This window comes from Podarcis cretensis, assembly GCF_951804945.1.
Source record: "Podarcis cretensis genome assembly, chromosome: 6".
Taxonomy (NCBI): domain Eukaryota; kingdom Metazoa; phylum Chordata; class Lepidosauria; order Squamata; family Lacertidae; genus Podarcis; species Podarcis cretensis.
The window spans coordinates 65,713,899-65,731,931 of NC_137175.1; the positions used below are offsets into that span (position 1 = coordinate 65,713,899).

The window sequence follows — 18,033 nt, forward strand, 5'->3', positions numbered from 1 at the left end:
AACATTGTGTTTGATGTTAACTTATTCGTCCATTCTAATACAGGTACTGGAATGGGGAACCTTGGGCCTGGAGACCAAATGCCTCCCTCCATGACTCTCTGAGTCATCCTTGGAGCTCTCTTCAAACCACACACCCATCACCGACTAGGGCTGGGTGACAACTGGTTTTCAATATTGTGATATATCACCAGCTAAACATTGTGATATATTGATATATCACGATATCTGAAATAAAGGAGCTACACAACGGCGAACAGGACAATGTCTTGGCAACTGCTACTACTTAGGGGTCTAAAACTGATAAATGATATTATCTATCGCCTCATGGTCACTTTCAGCAGCAGGCAAGGAAAAATGCATCCAAATGAGACTTTTGGTTTGGGGCTTGTCTACCAAATGGTGGTATTCAGCACAATCCAAAGTATGGGGATGAGTCATAGTGAATACAAATAATCTGGGACTGCCAGACTTCCAGCAAGCCTACTAGGTAGCAGCAGCCTGGCGGCAGGGGCACAATAATCAGCAATCTGCGAAGCATCGCCACAGCAGTGGATGGCAGCGGCAGAAGCGTTGGCAGCCTGCGAGGCCTTGTCATGGCGGCGGCAGTAGTGGCGGCCTGCAAGGCCTTGCAGTGGCGGCAAGAGATAGTGGCAGAAACAGCTTGCCTGCTGATGAAGCTGACGGTGTGATGATTGATCATGTCATTTATTCAATTTAGACCCTTAAGTAGTAGAAGTTGCCAGGACATTGTCCTGTTCGCCTCTGTATAGTTCCATCCTTATTTCAGACACTGTGGTAGATTGCAATGTTTAGCTGGTGATATTGTGAGGTTTAGCTGCTGAAACCATTGCAATGTTTAGCTGGTGAGGTATCGCAGTGTTGAAAACCAGTTATCGCCTAGCCCTTACACACATTGTGATTCGTGATATATTGCCAGTTCTAAAACAGTGGTAGGGACGCGGGTGGCGCTGTGGGTAAAACCTCAGCGCCTAGGACTTGCTGATCGCATGGTCGGCGGTTCGGATCCCTGCGGCGGGGTGCGCTCCCGTCGTTTGGTCCCAGCGCCTGCCAACCTAGCAGTTCAAAAGCACCCCCGGGTGCAAGTAGTTAAATAGGGACCGCTTACCAGCGGGAAGGTAAACGGTGTTCCGTGTGCTGCGCTGGCTCGCCAGATGCAGCTTGTCACTCTGGCCACGTGACCCAGAAGTGTCTGCGGACAGCGCTGGCTCCCAGCCTATAGAGTGAGATGAGCGCACAACCCTAAAGTCTGTCAAGACTGGCCCATAGGGGCAGGGGTGCCTTTACCTTTAATACAGTGGTACCTTGGTTTGCATACGTCTTGGTTTGCATACATTTTGGATTACAAACACGTCAAACCCGGAAGTGCGTGTCCTGGTTTGCAACCTTTTTTTGGATTACAACCCTTTTTTTTGGATTACGAACAAATTTCTTTTGGAGGCCCCATTGGCAAAAGCGTGCCTTGGGTTACAACCTGTTTTCGTTTACAAACGGACCTCCAAGGTACCACTGTATTATGAAACAATTATCATGATGTGAACTTCAAACCAGTGTTGGACGATATACCGCTATATCGCCCAGCCCTATCACTGGCCTTACTTTGCACCCTTCTTGAGTGTTTTCGCCTGCTGGAATGCTCTAAGAGTGTCTCTTGCTTGTCTGTATATGGAGGATAGGAGTTTGCCTAGGAACTAGCCTACTGTACGGATCTATTAATCAACCTAAAATCCTAATTGTTGGCTTAAGAAAAAGAGGCACAATAAATATCTTGGCATTAAATAAAACTCTCCACCATGGATCACTTAACCATTCTTCCTGCAAAGGAATAGCTGCCTGCATTGCATCATAAGGCATATACAAACAATTATATATCTTTAGGGAAAAGGGCTTGCTGTTACAATATAGGCTTAGGCACAGTGGGACTCTACCCTAGTTGGTATTTTCCAGATGATAATGAAAGACAAATAATATATAATAAGCACTTATGCCTATTTTCCTGATAAAAGCACTACCTAATATTTGCTGGATAGACTATGCAGCTTTGGAATTGCAATTCAGTTGCAAGTGATAAAGTGTAGTCATTATGTGCTGTGTTCAACATTGCTACCTTACATTATTTAGCAGATATATGTAAAGATGAAGTAAAATTTAGCTTGGATGTAGGCTGCTGAGTCTGCTAATGACATCTTTGTTGCAATAGCTGAAAGAGAGAGGGAAATGTTGGTGTTAACGTGTGTTATATTAATATAGAAGGATCTTCCCCCCCACAAGATAAGCCTCAGGTTTGGAGAAGGTATAATTGCCATGTAGTGAAATAAGACCAATCCTTAAAATAAGTAATGAAGGAGAGAAGGATTTTGATAAAGTAGTATCTTGTTATCATTCAGAGTGCAAATTGTTTTACCTTCAATTAGTGAATTCTGCTATTGGTAAAGATAGATCACATATAGGCAAGCATGCCATTTTTAGTCCTTGGGGGAGAGTACCCTTGCTTTATTAAAGGAAGAAGCTAACAGTCTTAGTTTTCATAACTTCCTGGCCAGGAGGTTATTATTGTCTAGGGATCTAATTTCTTCTGAATGGTTCTGCCCAACCACTGTGGACTCACGGTGTTGCACATCACTTTTACAAGGAAATCAGCACATTTTGCCTGCCTGATTTCAGCACTCTGTTCCACGGATAGGAAATAATAGACAATATACTTTAAATGAAACGAGATACCATTCCTTGGAAAGAGTCAATATGAGCCTAATAATTTGACAGTCCTCTTGAAGAAACCTCAACCAGTTTGCTTGTGTTTGTTATTGTAAGAGTCATAGGTCCCCCAGGAAAGATTGATTTATCCACATTTAAATCTCATTCATGCTACAATCTCTCCTTTATGATTGACATCAAATTTGATGACAAAAGCAGCATGGTTAGAGCCAAGCCTTGAAAATGAAATGTTTTTCACAAAGTATATATGCATACTGTACTTGTCAAGTATCTATTCCTACTCCTACCTGTATAATCTTAAAATTTGTAAAGCTGCATTACATAAAAATATTTAAACTGAAAAGATAACTTTTAAACATCATTTTTGGTGATGAATAAAGGGGAACAAACTACTCTCTATTACTGTCTATTGAGAAAAAGAATTATAGCCCTAAATGGCACGGTATCTTGAGTACACTGAGAAGCACCTCCTTCTACATAGTTTTCCCCCCATATGCTCTGTTCAGCATGTGAGGTCTTGCTTCAGATTCCTTGCCTATCTGAGGTAGAATGGGTGCTGACAAAATGCAGGGCATTTTCTGAGGTGATGTTCACGCGGTGGAATCTCCTTTTTGTTGAGGATCTGCCTATCCTTGACACTATATGCTTTCAGGAGCTTGATCAAACCTGGTTATGTAAAAAGGCCTTTTCACTTTTATGGGCAATTGCTAATTGTGTCCCGCGGGGGGCCTCCCCACTATTTTGTCCATACATTATATTTTTTTAAAAAAATAATATTTATTAAAGTTTTAAAGGTTACAAAAAGAAAAAGAAAACACACCAAGTTAAACACAAACTTGTAAAAAACAGAAAAGTAGAAAAGTAGAAACAATTAAAAAAACAACAACAAAAAGACACAACAAACCTTCCCATAACTTATCTTTCATTTGCTTGTTTCCTTGACCACCTCACACCTCCCTTTTTTGTATTCTAGTTCGGTTAGCTATTTCAACAAATCCTTTCCATCCTTCCCAATTTTTATCCTATAATTTATCTTAATATAATGTAACTTTACCTTTCCTCCTTTCATTCATTAACAGTCTATTTTTACTTAGTCCTTTATATTTCTGCTAAAGCCCATACATTATATTTTGGCCTTGGGACTGGCTGATTTGCTGTTTGCAGGAATTTCTGGCTTCCTATGTATTATTGTATTATTATGAATGCTGTTTAATGTGGGTTTCTTTTTATGTTGCCTTACATTTTATTATTGCAAGAGACACAGGGTTCTTTTTAAAGGGTGGGCAGGATATGAACTTTTAAAATACATACATACATACATACATACATACATTGCAATTATTAATGCAAACCAATTACACAACGCATGACTTTTTCAAAGGTGTTTGTATAAACACAAAATAACCCACTTACCGGTAGTTTGATTATAAATCATGAATATTAAACGAACCACAGACTTCTGTATTTGGACTTAGTCAAGGGGTAAAACTTAACCATATGCAGGGACTGAAACAGACAGAGGATAGCTGACTGAAGGTCAGAACATATTTTTTCAAAGTAGAGACAGAGGACAACAAACTCTGCATGTCAAAAATGTTTCTTATGAGGAAAGATTGGATGATAATGGAGTTCTGAAGTCCCAATCGAGCCCTACAGATAAAATCTCTAAATATTATACTTTAGTTGAGGATTTATGACTTTTTAGAAGCTGGACAACCGTCTGTATAAAAGCACTGAATTAGAAAGTGTTGGCTCGAGATAGGAGACCTAATCTACTCAGAAAGTGTCACAACAGAATTACGAGTGTTTACACCAGATGAAAGTGTGTCAAAATGGAAAAACCCCACACACTATAATTTATAGTTTCAAGGCCAAAATATGATAATTGAAACAGTGACCTTGGGAGAAGATCAAAAGATGGAATGCACAAAAGACCCGAACTGAAGAAACCTAGAATTGATATTCTCATATAAGTTTCTATTCATTTATCATGACTCAAACCAACAACTTGATTGATCCAGTTCAAGTAAAGTAATTTAGAAAAGGAAGGTGTGTCAAGTCAACCACATAAGCAAGGAGAAGGGGGAAGAAAAGAAGGAAAGTGGGGGAAGAAATATCCCCCACACACAAATAAAGAAGTCCCCAGAACATTTTAACATTTAAAATTTAGTTTAAAATATGGGATGATGATGATGATGATGATGATGGTGATATATATATATATATATATATATGCAACCCAGAAACTCCCCCTAGATTTTTTTTTGTTTCAGCACTGTACACAAAAATAATGGTTTTCAGGGACTGGTTCAGAAATAGTTAAGGCATGAGTTCAAATGAAATATATCCTGTCTTTCTTCAAATTACATGTCTTGAATTGAGTCTTTGTAATGAGAAATGGAAGTATTTAGGTCCATGCACACCTGTACCAGTAAGAACGATGCTAATTTATTAGCCTAATCTACAGGCTATTTAAGCTAATGTAATTGAACTTCAGCCATCATACTCACCAAACTCAATGAGGGTAAACCACATTAAATCCAAATACTTCATATTAGGCTATGGATGAGATAAGGTACCCATGCTGAGCAGCTGAAGAAAAAGTCTAGATAATTTTCACTGAAAGTTTTGCATCTTCAAAAAAAATTTGGTTGGTTGGCATCTGTCTGTTTCGGGGACAATGGAAGAGTGCATCATTGTAGCTGAAGACAAACGGACTTCACACCTGAACCACCATTTTGTGATTGATGGGCCAAAGTAATATTTATTTTGGTCAAGCGGGCCCTGGGGGTACAGAGTCCAAGAACCTCTTATCTAATCAGATTTGACAGAGAACATAACTCAGACTATTACACATATAAATATTTGAAACACCAACCAGACTTTTCATATTGAGACTCTTGGGAACTCGATGCATAAACACTGATTCCTGCTGCTGTAAGAAGCTATTCGGTGCTTGAAACACAATTAACATCTAAAAACCTTATGATTCACTTCTACCCGTAACAAATTATTTACAAATCAGCCCATCTGAAAAAGTAATCCAAATAAATCACACTAATATGGCTACACTGAGGCATATCACACACTTTAAACATGTTGGATTAACAGTGACTTAATTTTTAAAAATTGTACTGTGTTATCAGGCACATACAGATACCCCAAAGGTCGTAATTTTGAACATTGGTATAATAATCTGATGCAGAATGAAAGAGTGAAATGTCAGGCTGGGGGTGGGTGGGATTGGTTTGAGTTGTTGTTGTTTTGCTTGGCTATGCTAGCTGAGCCAGTCTCCTAATGGCTGCTGAATATGCATTTGGGATGGAGGCATGCTGGAAGTATCCCCTCCAGTTAAGTCAAGTGGGAAGCTCTAAACTGGGATGTTCTAAGCAAGGAGCAGGGTTGAGCCAGCCTGGGACCTACTGGACCCTGAGCTAGTCTCACACTGGAGAGCCAGTGTGGTGTAGTGGTTAAGAGCGGTAGTCTTGTAATCCTGGGGAACCGGGTTCGCGTCTCCGCTCCTCCACATGCAGCTGCTGGGTGACCTTGGGCTAGTTACACTTCTCTGAAGTCTCTCAGCCTCACTCACCTCACAGAGTGTTTGTTGTGGGGGAGGAAGGGAAAGGAGAATGTTAGCCACTTTGAGACTCCTTCGGGTAGTGATCAAGCGGGATATCAAATCCAAATTCTTCTTCATCTTCTTCACAGCCACCAGAGGCCCAGCATAGAGATCAGAGAGCCCAATCATCCTTCCCCCCACCCCACTTTCTGCCATGGCTGCCGAGATTGGCAGGGCTGCAGATATGCTGGGGAGTGGCGTCACTCCGTCACTCCTCACAGACCTGCCAGAAGCACACATTTTGGACAGCAACCTTTCATCACTGAGTTGAACTAAAGATTTGTGAGATGGGAGAATATTACACCAACTGCCCCCCAAATTCATTCTGCTTGAGCACAGGCAACAGCCTTTCTTTCATCTTGATTAAGTGAAAGCACGTTAAGCTGACTGTATTTGAAATTATGAATTTTCTACTGTGTATATAAATATAGCACAGGTATAGTAACACTGGCCTGATCAATCGCTTTCAGAGCGATCTTGAGCCATAAGACAAATTCGGCTCTCAGATTTATGGCTACTTGCTTCTCTGTACATGGCATAAAAATGAAAACAATGAATAGTCAAATTCTATCATGGTATAATGAGAATGTATTATCCCATAAAGTTCTGCAGGTAAGGTACATACATCAAATCCTCATTTTAAATTTTCTACAGCTGCACTTTGTTCAGATTGTACAGACTACGCAGTAAATTTCACATGATAAGTGTTTTGTCAGATTTTATCTTTCCTTGCCCACAAAGCAATTTTTATTTACATTCAACATCCAAACTCACTATGGCCTAAAATTATTGTCCTAGAATGTCAGTAATAAAAAAAAAGTTCCTTCCAAGTTCACTTTTAAAATATGGAATGGAAGAAATAGGAAATGAATGTATGGATTCAGGGGAACTTGAAAAAGTTTAGGCAATCAAAAAAGGCATGGAATTTCAGTTTTTGTTTTATTTTATGCCCTTTAACCAGTATCCTTGAAGTAAATTTTCTGCCCTTGAAGAGAAGATGGGCTCTAAACATAACAATATTGTTGGAAAGTCACATATATTGGTAGCCTCTTGGGTAGGTCTTTTTCTGACACCTGGAGTTTGTGGAGTGAAAAAAGGTGAATATTTGTTACACTAGGTGCATGTTTGTGGACAGGTTTAATGCAGATTTTTAAAATATTAACAGTACTATTCACTTCTACCAGTAAAAATAAAACTGCACGAATAAGTACATACCTAGATAAAACAAAGCTAAACCTTAAATTGTGACAGTAGTACTTCCCCATCAATCCAACTTATCCAAACAATTTGTTGTGGCTCAGTTTGTATCAGTGCCACACAGCTGTAGATTTATGCAGTGGTTCTGTTTAGTCACAACTCAACACACGTATTGTAAATATATATTTAGGGAGGCATAGTACTTGTAATTTCTATAAACATTCACATTCATATATTCACCAGTTATTTTGAAAAGTAACTAAATATGGAATTCTTATCTATTAAATGCCGTACCAATTGTGTTTTAGGGTAGCTGATTGAGGCAAGAGCAGGTGGTATGCCTTGTCAGAAAAACTAATTTTTGTCTTAAAAAGGGTACATATGTCAAATTTCATCTGCTATAATTAGACAGAAGGCTTGGTTACTGCTGTATGTTTAGCTTTTGACAAGTTAAGAGCCTCCTGATTATTAAACTAAATTGACTTGGCTTGTCGACTGAAAGTTGAGATAACATACGCTGCATAGTAACAGAACTCTTCAGTGGGAAAAGTTGTTCTCTCAATAAAATTTTAGTGACACCATCATAAAAAATGTTGAATTGGATATCTGAAGTCAAACCAAAATGTAGCTTGAATTTTTCTCTCAAGGTATTATCCATTCAAGAAAACACAGTTGATTAAAATCATGATCACCTCAACAGCCTCTAATGATCTAGTGGCTGCATTTCATTCACAAAATAAAGGGATTCAAACTATGTTCCATGTCAGACAAAGTACATCAGAAAGGGATTGTAATTTACGGTTCACAGGCAATTATTATTATGTAAATAAAAAATCTCAATAAGCACTCTTCTCCTTTTGAACAATAAAAAGCTCCAGGGACAATGCTATAGGGCTTCACTTATTTTTGGATGAAAGGTCACTGGAAACATGGGGCGAGATCCAATGCAATGTTAGTGTAAGAAGTTGAAGAGTTGACATTGTTGCACATCTGGTAGAACGTGGTAACACAAGCTCCCCTGTCTCCAAGTATAACTGCAGTTGAACTACAGTGGTACCTCTGGTTACAGACGCTTCAGGTTACATACGCTTCAGGTTACAGACTCCGCTAACCCAGAAATAGTACCTCGGGTTAAGAACTTTGCTTCAGGATGAGAACAGAAATCACGCGGCGGCAGCAGGAGGCCCCATTAGCTAAAGTGGTGCTTCAGGTTAAGAACAGTTTCAGGTTAAGAACGGACCTCTGGAACGAATTAAGTTCTTAACCAGAAGTACCACTGTATAGTTAAAGATAAAGGACTCCTGGATGGTTAAGTACAAAGGAGACTATGGGGTGTGGCACTCATCTCGCTTTCAGACTGAGGGAGCCAGCGTTTGTCCCCAGACAGCTTTCCGGGTCATGTTGCCAAAATGACTAAACTGCTTCTGGCGCGACAGAACACCATGACAGAAGCCAGGGCGCACGGAAATGCCACAGTAGTACCTATTTATCTACTTGCACTGATGTGCTTTTGAACTACTAAGTTGGCAGGAGCTGGGACAGAGCAACAGGACCTCACCCCATCACATGGATGCACTATAATAGGGCAAACCAAAACCATGTCCTCCAGATGTATGGAACTGCAACTCCCATCAGCCCCAGCTAGCATGGCCAATTGCTGGGGGGATGGGAGTTGTAGTCCAAAACATCTGCAGGGCATGGGTTTGGCTAGCCCCACACCATGTATTTTTCAAGCGCAAGACACTCACAGGATTTGGCTGCTGCACAGTGCCAAGAATAGGGATCCTACTAGCAGAATGGCTGTTGTATAAACAGGCTGTCAAAACTGCAATGGTACCTCGGGTTAAGTACTTAATTCGTTCCGGAGGTCTGTTCTTAACCTGAAACTGTTCTTAACCTGAAGCACCACTTTAGCTAATGGGGCCTCCTGCTGCTGCCGCGCCGCCGGAGCCCGATTTCTGTTCTTATCCTGAAGCACTATTTCTGGGTTAGCAGAGTGCGTAACCTGAAGCGTATGTAACCCGAGGTACCACTGTATATACATAAGCACACGTGTCAGATAATGCTAGCATGTAAAACCAGTTTTCCCCAAAACAAACAGTATTCTCTTGGAGCCCCTTTTGGTTAACTGCAGTCATCTGCAAATCTCAGACCAGTTTCTTTCCGACTACAGTGGAACTAATTGCCCAGCATCAACCAGTCCATCAATCCATCAGTCAATTTCCTTACTTTCTTTACATACACAAACAAACCAGATTGCTGATCTCAGCTCCACACTGCCTGAATAGTGGCTAGGAAGACAGACCTGGAAACATTGTCCATATTTAAAGCTCCTCTGCTGCTATAATTTAGATTTTCTATATCGTACCTAACATATATATACTGTAAGGTAAAGGTAAAGGTACCCCTGCCCGTACGGGCCAGTCTTGCCAGACTCTAGGGTTGTGCGCTCATCTCACTCTATAGGCCGGGAGCCAGCGCTGTCCGCAGACACTTCCAGGTCACGTGGCCAGCGTGACAAGCTGCATCTGGCGAGCCAGCGCAGCACACGGAACGCCGTTTACCTTCCCACTGGTAAGCGGTCCCTATTTATCTACTTGCACCTGGGGGTGCTTTCGAACTGCTAGGTTGGCAGGCGCTGGGACCGAACAGCGGGAGCGCACCCTGCCGCGGGGATTCGAACCACCAACCATACGATCGGCAAGTCCTAGGCGCTGAGGTTTTACCCACAGCGCCACCCGCATCCCATATATACTGTACATTATGGTAATTCCACATTTTTTAAAAATAAAATGTATGAAATATATGAAAAAAGGTTATAAATGAATCATGTACCAAAGGGAAATACATTAATATATTTTAATTGTGCGGGCGTTTTATAAAATAACATTTTAAAATGCCATTTTCCTACCAGACACCACACAGTAACTTTTCATTTCAATATATGCACCATCATTTGTAGCCGATTGCCCTCACACTACTTTCAAACCCAAAGTACAGTGGTACCTTGGGTTACAGATGCTTCATTTACAGACTCCACTAACCAAGAAATAGTACTTCGGTTTAAGAACTTTGCTTCAGGATGAGAACAGAAATCGTGCAGCGGCGGCAGCGGGAGGCCCCATAAGCTAAAGTGGTACCTCAGGTTAAGAACAGTTTCAGGTTAAGAATGGACCTCCAGAAAGGACTTGCTGAAATAAAAATCTGAATTTGAATACAGAAAGGGGAGGTGTGGGGAGGTCAAGAAAATAAGTAAAAGGGAAGTTGTTATGCAAAGGATTTAAATTGTTTTTTTCTTTTTTCTTTTTTAATGATTGTATCTTTTCTTTGTATTTTTCTGTTTTGTGTTGTATTATGTATTTTTGTTTTGTTTTTTGTTTTCTCATGTTCTCTGTGTAATCTTTAAAAAACCTGAATAAATATTATTATATATATAAAAAAGAATGGACCTCCAGTAAGAATTAAGTTCTTAACCTGAGGTACCCTGTCAAAGCACATTTAACTGTAAATCCCTGTTATAAGATACTACTTTTTCTAGAACTACAAAAACAACAACCAGCAACTCTATCTACTTGAGCACAGTGGTTTCAACTTTAAATCAAGCCTTCAGCACTTGAAAACAACAATGGAAAAATAAATGAGATTTATCCAATTTATTGTGAGTGGTATATTGGTAAGAATGGGACTGCATAATGAGAGTCAAAGTCCAAGGATGAAGACCTAAAGGGAAAATGGGGTTGAAAAAACAGATCACTATATACTCCCACAGTAGACCTCCCGTGAGTTCTTGTATAGCATGATACATATTAAGTTGACAGCAAATTCTGCAGGTATATGATCCATGTTAGGAAAGGTAGCTCATGAGGGAGAAAGAAAGACAGGACAGAAATTCTGTTTTCCATTGTCTCTTGGCATGGCTTGTGTCATTGTCACATATTTTCCTTTGTATGTAAATATGGAATGCATTGACTTCTATTTTTTAGAGACCCTTTTTCAGAGACAGAAAAATCTGCAAGCTTGACTGCTTCAAGACAGTGTTGGCATTTTTAAAATTCTTGGAAGTATTTCAGAGGCGAATTGTTTAGAAGACTCAAATAAAAATTCCAGACAGGTAATTCTCAATACCGTTGCTCATTATAGCCTGTTTTTATCAAAATGTGGAGAGTTGACCATCGTTAATCTAACTAAATCTAAAACATGCAACACACATTTGAGGAAGACACTAGGTCAACATAAACATTTCCCTACTTCATACTACCTAAAGGAAAACAAGCAATTATTTTTACAGCCTTTGCTGTGCTTTAAATACTAATGATGATTTACAACCAAGGAGAAAAGAGGCTGATTTTCTTCAGTTTGCAAGATTAAAGATAGATAGATAATATTCTAGAATGAGATCAGAGAACCTACCCCTGAAAAAATATTATTTAGACTGTTATTTGTTGCTTAGTTGTCATATCCACACACCCAGAATGATATGTGACAACCATGGGGTTTGTCCTAGCTTTATTAACAACAGATCTGAAACAGGCAGAGAAACAGCAGCTTAGAAGTATGGATGGTATAAATCTAGCCAGCTAGCAGAAACTGTTAACTGGCTGAGAAAGGGCAGTATTTGCCCCACACTTAATCTTCATTCTGTAGGCATGTCGGAAGGGCAAATCTAGTCCCCGCTAAATGTGGCAGAATGGCATCTTTGTACTTGAAAGGTTAACCAGCCTTTTCCCCATTTTCTCCCCTGAATTGTTCCACTGAACCTGGAATGCTATGTGCAGGAGTTTTTGCTTTTTGGAGATGTGGGACATGGAAACGGAACTCTAGACACTCTGGGCATCAGCTTAAGAGAACCGAGTGCTGGAGAAAACTGACATTTTGCTTCACAAGATATAAATCTATTTGTGGATCCCAGAGTCACCATGCGTACATCCTATGTTCTGCTTCTAACATAGATGAGATGAGAACTATGTGCCTTCAAGGCAGACTGAGGTAAGATATTTAGAATTCAGGAATGCTTAATTAATACTTCTTATGATATAGTAATGGTATATAATTTATTGTGTGACTCATCCATCTCTCTCTCTCTCTCTCTCTCTCTCTCTCTCTCTCTCTCTCTCTCTCTCAAATGGGTAGATATCTGAATGCTCAGGGAAACCCTGAGGTTTGCAGAAGTACCAAAACACATAAAAGCCTTAAGGAGACACACAGACCCCCGAAAAGCTCAACAGTGGGGCTTGAACATGGACAGTGAACATCAGGAGCATGAAATGTTGGGTATCTGAAGGTGGGAGAGAGCAGGAGAAGATACACTGCAATGTTTTCTTGCAGGTGTTCATTGTATGTATTGTATACACACACTGACACCTCAATACAGTTTCTTTACTCTATTTTTCCACTAGCCCTGTGTCTCTGTGTGAAGTCCAGCCTGCAGTCCTGGGATGGTATCAGTCAGATGTTTGTTGTTTGTAGCCAATGGCCATTACAATGTAAACCAAACAAAGCAAGTAAACCAAAACTAAGTTAAATATATAGGGTTCCTTCTCAGAGTAGGCTTGAAATAAATGAACCTCAACCTGTCCTGTTTGTTAATTTCAGTGAGTCAACGCTTAGTAGGACTAGCATTGAATATCACCCACAGATTTTTGGACATGCAAGTTGTAAAAAAAAAAAAAAAGTTCCTCAAATCGTTGAAAATCGTTAAAAATCCCCTTGGCAGTCCCCATGGGTCAAAAAAGTGGCCGGTGATTTTCTCACTGCTCAGTGCATATTAAGCAAGCCTATAGGTAGAAAACTCATCTACATCATCCAGTAAACACCTAATTTTGAAGTAATCTGATTGGCCCTCTAGAAAATTCTGAAATAAATAAAGGAATCTATTTTTAGGTGAATTGTACAAAGGACAATACAGGATATGGTAAACAATGCCTGATTCACATATACAGGTCATTTATTGGCCTGTTTAAGAATTAATTAACTTAGATATTCTCTGGGCATCGTTTGAAACCTAATCTGAGTAAACACATGTCTAATAGGAAAGAAAGGTTAATTCCTGCAAATAAGCAGCCCTTTTATGGTTGGATTTAATTTTAATATACAAAAACGAGGGCTTAGAATTCTTCATATATTCAAACTTCATTTTGGCATCTTCAGCAAACCCCATATCGTTGATCTTATGGCCAAAATTGCCCCAAGATTATAGGGGAAATTGAATAACCAAGCCATTACAATGTTGTGCTCAGTCTTCTTTACTCTGCAGGTCTTAAAAACCTCCAGTTTGGGTAGCTGTTTTCTGACATTAGTGAAAGTCCCCCCCCCCCCCAGCCCCTGGCCAATATTTTAAAGGACATATTTGCTGTGTAAGAAACAGCAGCTAGTTTATTCAAGGAAGTAAGTGCCCTTTTTTCCATGGTCTATGAAATCAAAGGCAAATAAGACATTAACAAATGCAATATGATGTTGGGACATCTAACATATTTTTTGAATAAAACTAAACACTGATCAATTGTGCAGTGTACCTTGTCAAAGCTGGCCTGCCATGGGGAGAGGATTTGGTTCTCTTTGTCCCTTTGTTCTAACTTACCTAAATGATATAATATACCTATTTCTGAGGGTCCTTGGATGATAGGCCCTAGCTAGTGTTGGAACTTACTGGTAGAGGAGCAATTGGTCTTAAAGATGTTCCCACATGGTTTGGAATCCATGGTTTGGAGATGGAAGGGAATATTCAAATGGCCACCATATTGTGCAGAAAATCAGCACTACCTACTTTATTTATGACTGCATGGCAGGAATGGCCAATGTGGTGCCTGTCAGAGATTGTTGGACTGGAACTCCTATCCTGCATGGTCAATAATTAATGGAATTGGAGTCCAGAAGCATCTGGAGGGCAGCACACTTGCTAGTTCTGTTGTATGGGATTCAAATGAACTGTAATTTTATGCTTTATAACTTTGGTCTAGGTTTGGAATGATAGGAACAGTTGTTGAGATATGTGTGCCGGGGGGGGGGGGGGGGGATTGCTCCTTGACTGCAGCTTTGACGTTGGTGATTAACATTGCACTTCAAAATATTTTTCTCCTGTTGGTGGCTTGAGAATCAAATATTGCTGCATAAACCTTCCCACCAGAGCCCTTTATTTCACTATTTGTGATTTCATATCCATGGCAATGGGCACTTTTTGTATGTCAGATTTTGAGCTTCGGGCGAGTCTTTGCTAAGCTAGGGATGTATGACCATGCCTCATTCCATTCCAATATTCATTTGCATTTTCATTTGTTATTTTCCATTCAGCTGCAACTGGTCTATTTCACACAAGTTTGTGTTCTGTTTCATCGTATGCATGTGCAGATACAGTGGTACCTCGGGTTACATACGCTTCAGGTTACAGACTCCGCTAACCCAGAAATAGTGCTTCAGGTTAAGAACTTTGCTTCAGGATGAGAACAGAAATCGTGCTCTGGCGGCGCAGCGGCAGCAGCAGGAGGAGGCCCCATTAGCTAAAGTGCTGCTTCAGGTTAAGAACAATTTCAGGTTAAGAATGGACCTCTGGAACGAATTAAGTACTTAACCTGAGGTACCACTGTACATTTGTGGGTTGTGTGTGTGTGTTTTACATATTTTTTACTTAGCACACAATAGACATACATAGCTCAGCCATCAACAAATATTTACAAATTATTTACCTTCCCTGCAAGTCACTTTTCAAAGTTAATGAATTTCCAGAGTCCTGTTAGTCTTTTGCAGTAAAACCAACAGAGAGCCTTGCAATACCTCAAATACAAAGTTTATGGAATGGCTAATGGCCCATCAGAAAGCTATCTATTCAGAATTCCTATTGAATTCAATGGGGTTTGCTCCCAGGTAAGTATGGTTAATAATAATAATAATAATATTTTTTATTTATACCCCGCCCTCCCCAGCCAAGGCCGGGCTCAGAGCGGCTTACAAACAATAATAAAAACAAGAAGAATGATTACAACTTAAAAACAAAAATAAAATACAACATTAAAATAATGGAACATTAAAATATTAAAATGTAGCCTCATCGCAGGAGGAGAAGGAAAAGAAAGAAAAAGAGAGAGAGAGAGAGAGAGAGAGGGAATCAAATTGGCTCCAAGCCAAAGGCCAGGCGGAACAACTCTGTCTTACAGGCCCTGCGGAAAGAAATCAGATCCTGCAGGGCCCTGGTCTCATGAGGCAGAGCATTCCACCAGGCCGGAGCCAGAGTTGAAAAGGCCCTGGCTCTGGTTGAAGCCAATCTAACTTCCTTAGGGCCCGGGACCACTAAGGTGTTGCTATTTATGGACCTTGAGGCTCTCCGTGGGGCATACCGGGAGAGGCGGTCCCGTAGGTATGAGGGTCCTAGGCCGTGAAGGGCTTTAAAGGTCAAAAGCAGCACCTTAAATCTGACCCTGTACTCCACTGGGAGCCAGTGCAGCTTGAAAAGCACTGGGTGAATATGCTTCCATGGCAGAGACCCCGTGAGGAGCCTCGCTGCAGCATTCTGTACCCGCTGGAGTTTCTGGGACAGCTTCAAGGGCAGCCCCGCATAGAGCGAATTACAGTAGTCAAGCCTGGAGATGACCGTCGCATGGATCACTGTGGCCAAGTCGGGGCGGGAAAGGTAAGGGACCAACTGGTTAGGATTGCAGCCACTTTCACAACCTTGATTTCACAGTACAGCATAAAATTATCCCTCTCTAAAGCATCAAAAACAAGAAAAGCAAAGAGGCATTTGCATATAACACCGAATATGTAAATAATGCATATTGCAAAAGAGTTTGCATATCGGTGTATAATGTGTGCATGTGAAAAAGTAACATTTGTTGAAGAGAGCTAATGTCAAATATTTCATAGCAGGAGTCTGTGCAGCAATGGGGTTGAATGGGCAAACAGAAGGAAACTCACTTGATAGTCCGTTTTCAGTGGATTCATCTGGCATCCCTATGCTAAGCTTCCTTCCTAACATTTTATAAGCTTCTTCATCCTGGCTGTGAGGAAAATTGCTGGAGAGAGATACAAATAGATTTCCTCATGGATGGTAAGATGCCCGTTTCCCACCAACAGATTGTTGTACTGTCACATATCAAAAATACTGCAGTGTTCCCAACAGAAGATAAGCTGTTGAGAAAGGCATATGGCAGCTCAACCTCATGCTGCTTCCTATTAGTTAATGGTGTGAGAATTCTCCCATCAGAATGGATCAATTTCCATAATTCATCAACTATTTCCTCAAAGTAATCATAATAAACTTCCTGAATGGGTCCAAGTCTGAATATGAATGGTTAATTATATGACAAGGGAACCATAATGAAGGAACAAGTTCACAGTTTTGAAACCTTCAAACACTGCCAACTCTACAAGTAGCTTCACCTACACCAGAAAGTAGTTCCAATAATTGTTGGGTGGACAAAATATGATTTAAGTTCATTCTGTTGACTAACTTTGAACAATTTCTAGTTAATATTCACATTCATCCCCCCCCCCCACAAGAGGACTAGACCTTTAGCTTTTATTGTTAAAGTGAGTCACTAAGTCAATCGTACATTGATAAATAAAATTAGAAATCAAATTGTGGAGGCTTATTAGACAGATATGGAGGCACTGCTGTTCCTAAGGTGGCCTAGCCCCTTATTAACTGTTCTGAAGCAAGCAGAAGGAAGGAAAATGAGGAGTTTCTTGCATCTTCCCTGCTGAAGAGATTTTCTCCCTTCCAACAGGGACAGTTTGCATTGAAAACTAGAAGTACAAGAGTTTAGTGAATAATGCCTTGTACCTTTAACAGCAGTGTGGCTGGCACAAATTAAACAGGGTAAGCCTTTCCTAGCATGGAAATACAATTATGGGTAAAGCTTCACTTGTTGACATTCTGCCTGTCACAAATCTCATTACTTGTGTGTAAACCAACCAACCTTATCCTTACCACCCAAACTAAAGCAGAATGCAAACTGCTGGAAGCTTCCATTGACAATTGTATTTCATTTAAATATGTTTTTGCCTTGTGGCTCTTAATTTCAAAAATCTCTGCAAAAAGTTCAAAGCATACAATAAAAGATGCAGTTCTGAGTGGTCACCTGAAACGTTTTCTAAACTTTAAAGTGGTACACTTTTTTTAAAAAAACTAACTCCCCTTTGATTTAAGGAGGTAACTATTGCTCATCAACCTCCTGCTAACTCATTCATTCTAGGAAGCCACAATGTATTGATTTAAAACACTAAACAGTCCTGGACAAACTCCATCCTACACTTTTAGCATCCCAATCAAGACATACTGGAGAAGGAGAAAGAGAAAAATTGTCTGAGTATTCCAATGTATATCTATAGGAAGAACATGACTAAAAGTATGTATCTATAGGAAGTGTTTACCTACAAGAATAACAAGAGCCACTTTTGCTCAATTGAATACTGGCAAACTCAGGTTGCAGAATTAAAATATATTTGGCACTCCTACCCGCAAAGAAGATTGGAATTTTTGCAGTATGGAAATT

The 18,033-nt window shown here is 40.1% G+C and overlaps 1 protein-coding gene and 1 long non-coding RNA gene across 5 annotated transcripts in view; one reads left to right on the plus strand and one right to left on the minus strand.

Moving 5' to 3' along the window:
- Positions 1 to 18,033, plus strand: part of LOC307219362 — a 107,560-nt gene that overhangs the window by 85,227 nt on the left and 4,300 nt on the right. Inside the window, exons 5-7 of one of the 3 annotated variants that reach the window (XR_013840379.1) lie at positions 12,344 to 12,535; positions 12,680 to 12,830; positions 16,406 to 16,586. This is a non-coding gene — a long non-coding RNA (uncharacterized lncRNA). Of the gene's footprint in view, positions 1 to 11,532; positions 11,661 to 12,324; positions 12,536 to 12,679; positions 14,049 to 16,405; positions 16,587 to 18,033 lie in introns of those variants that run through there. The other 2 variants (XR_013840380.1, XR_013840381.1) reach the window with 2 other exon arrangements.
- Positions 1 to 18,033, minus strand: part of NEGR1 (neuronal growth regulator 1) — a 460,490-nt gene that overhangs the window by 17,715 nt on the left and 424,742 nt on the right. The window lies entirely within an intron of this gene.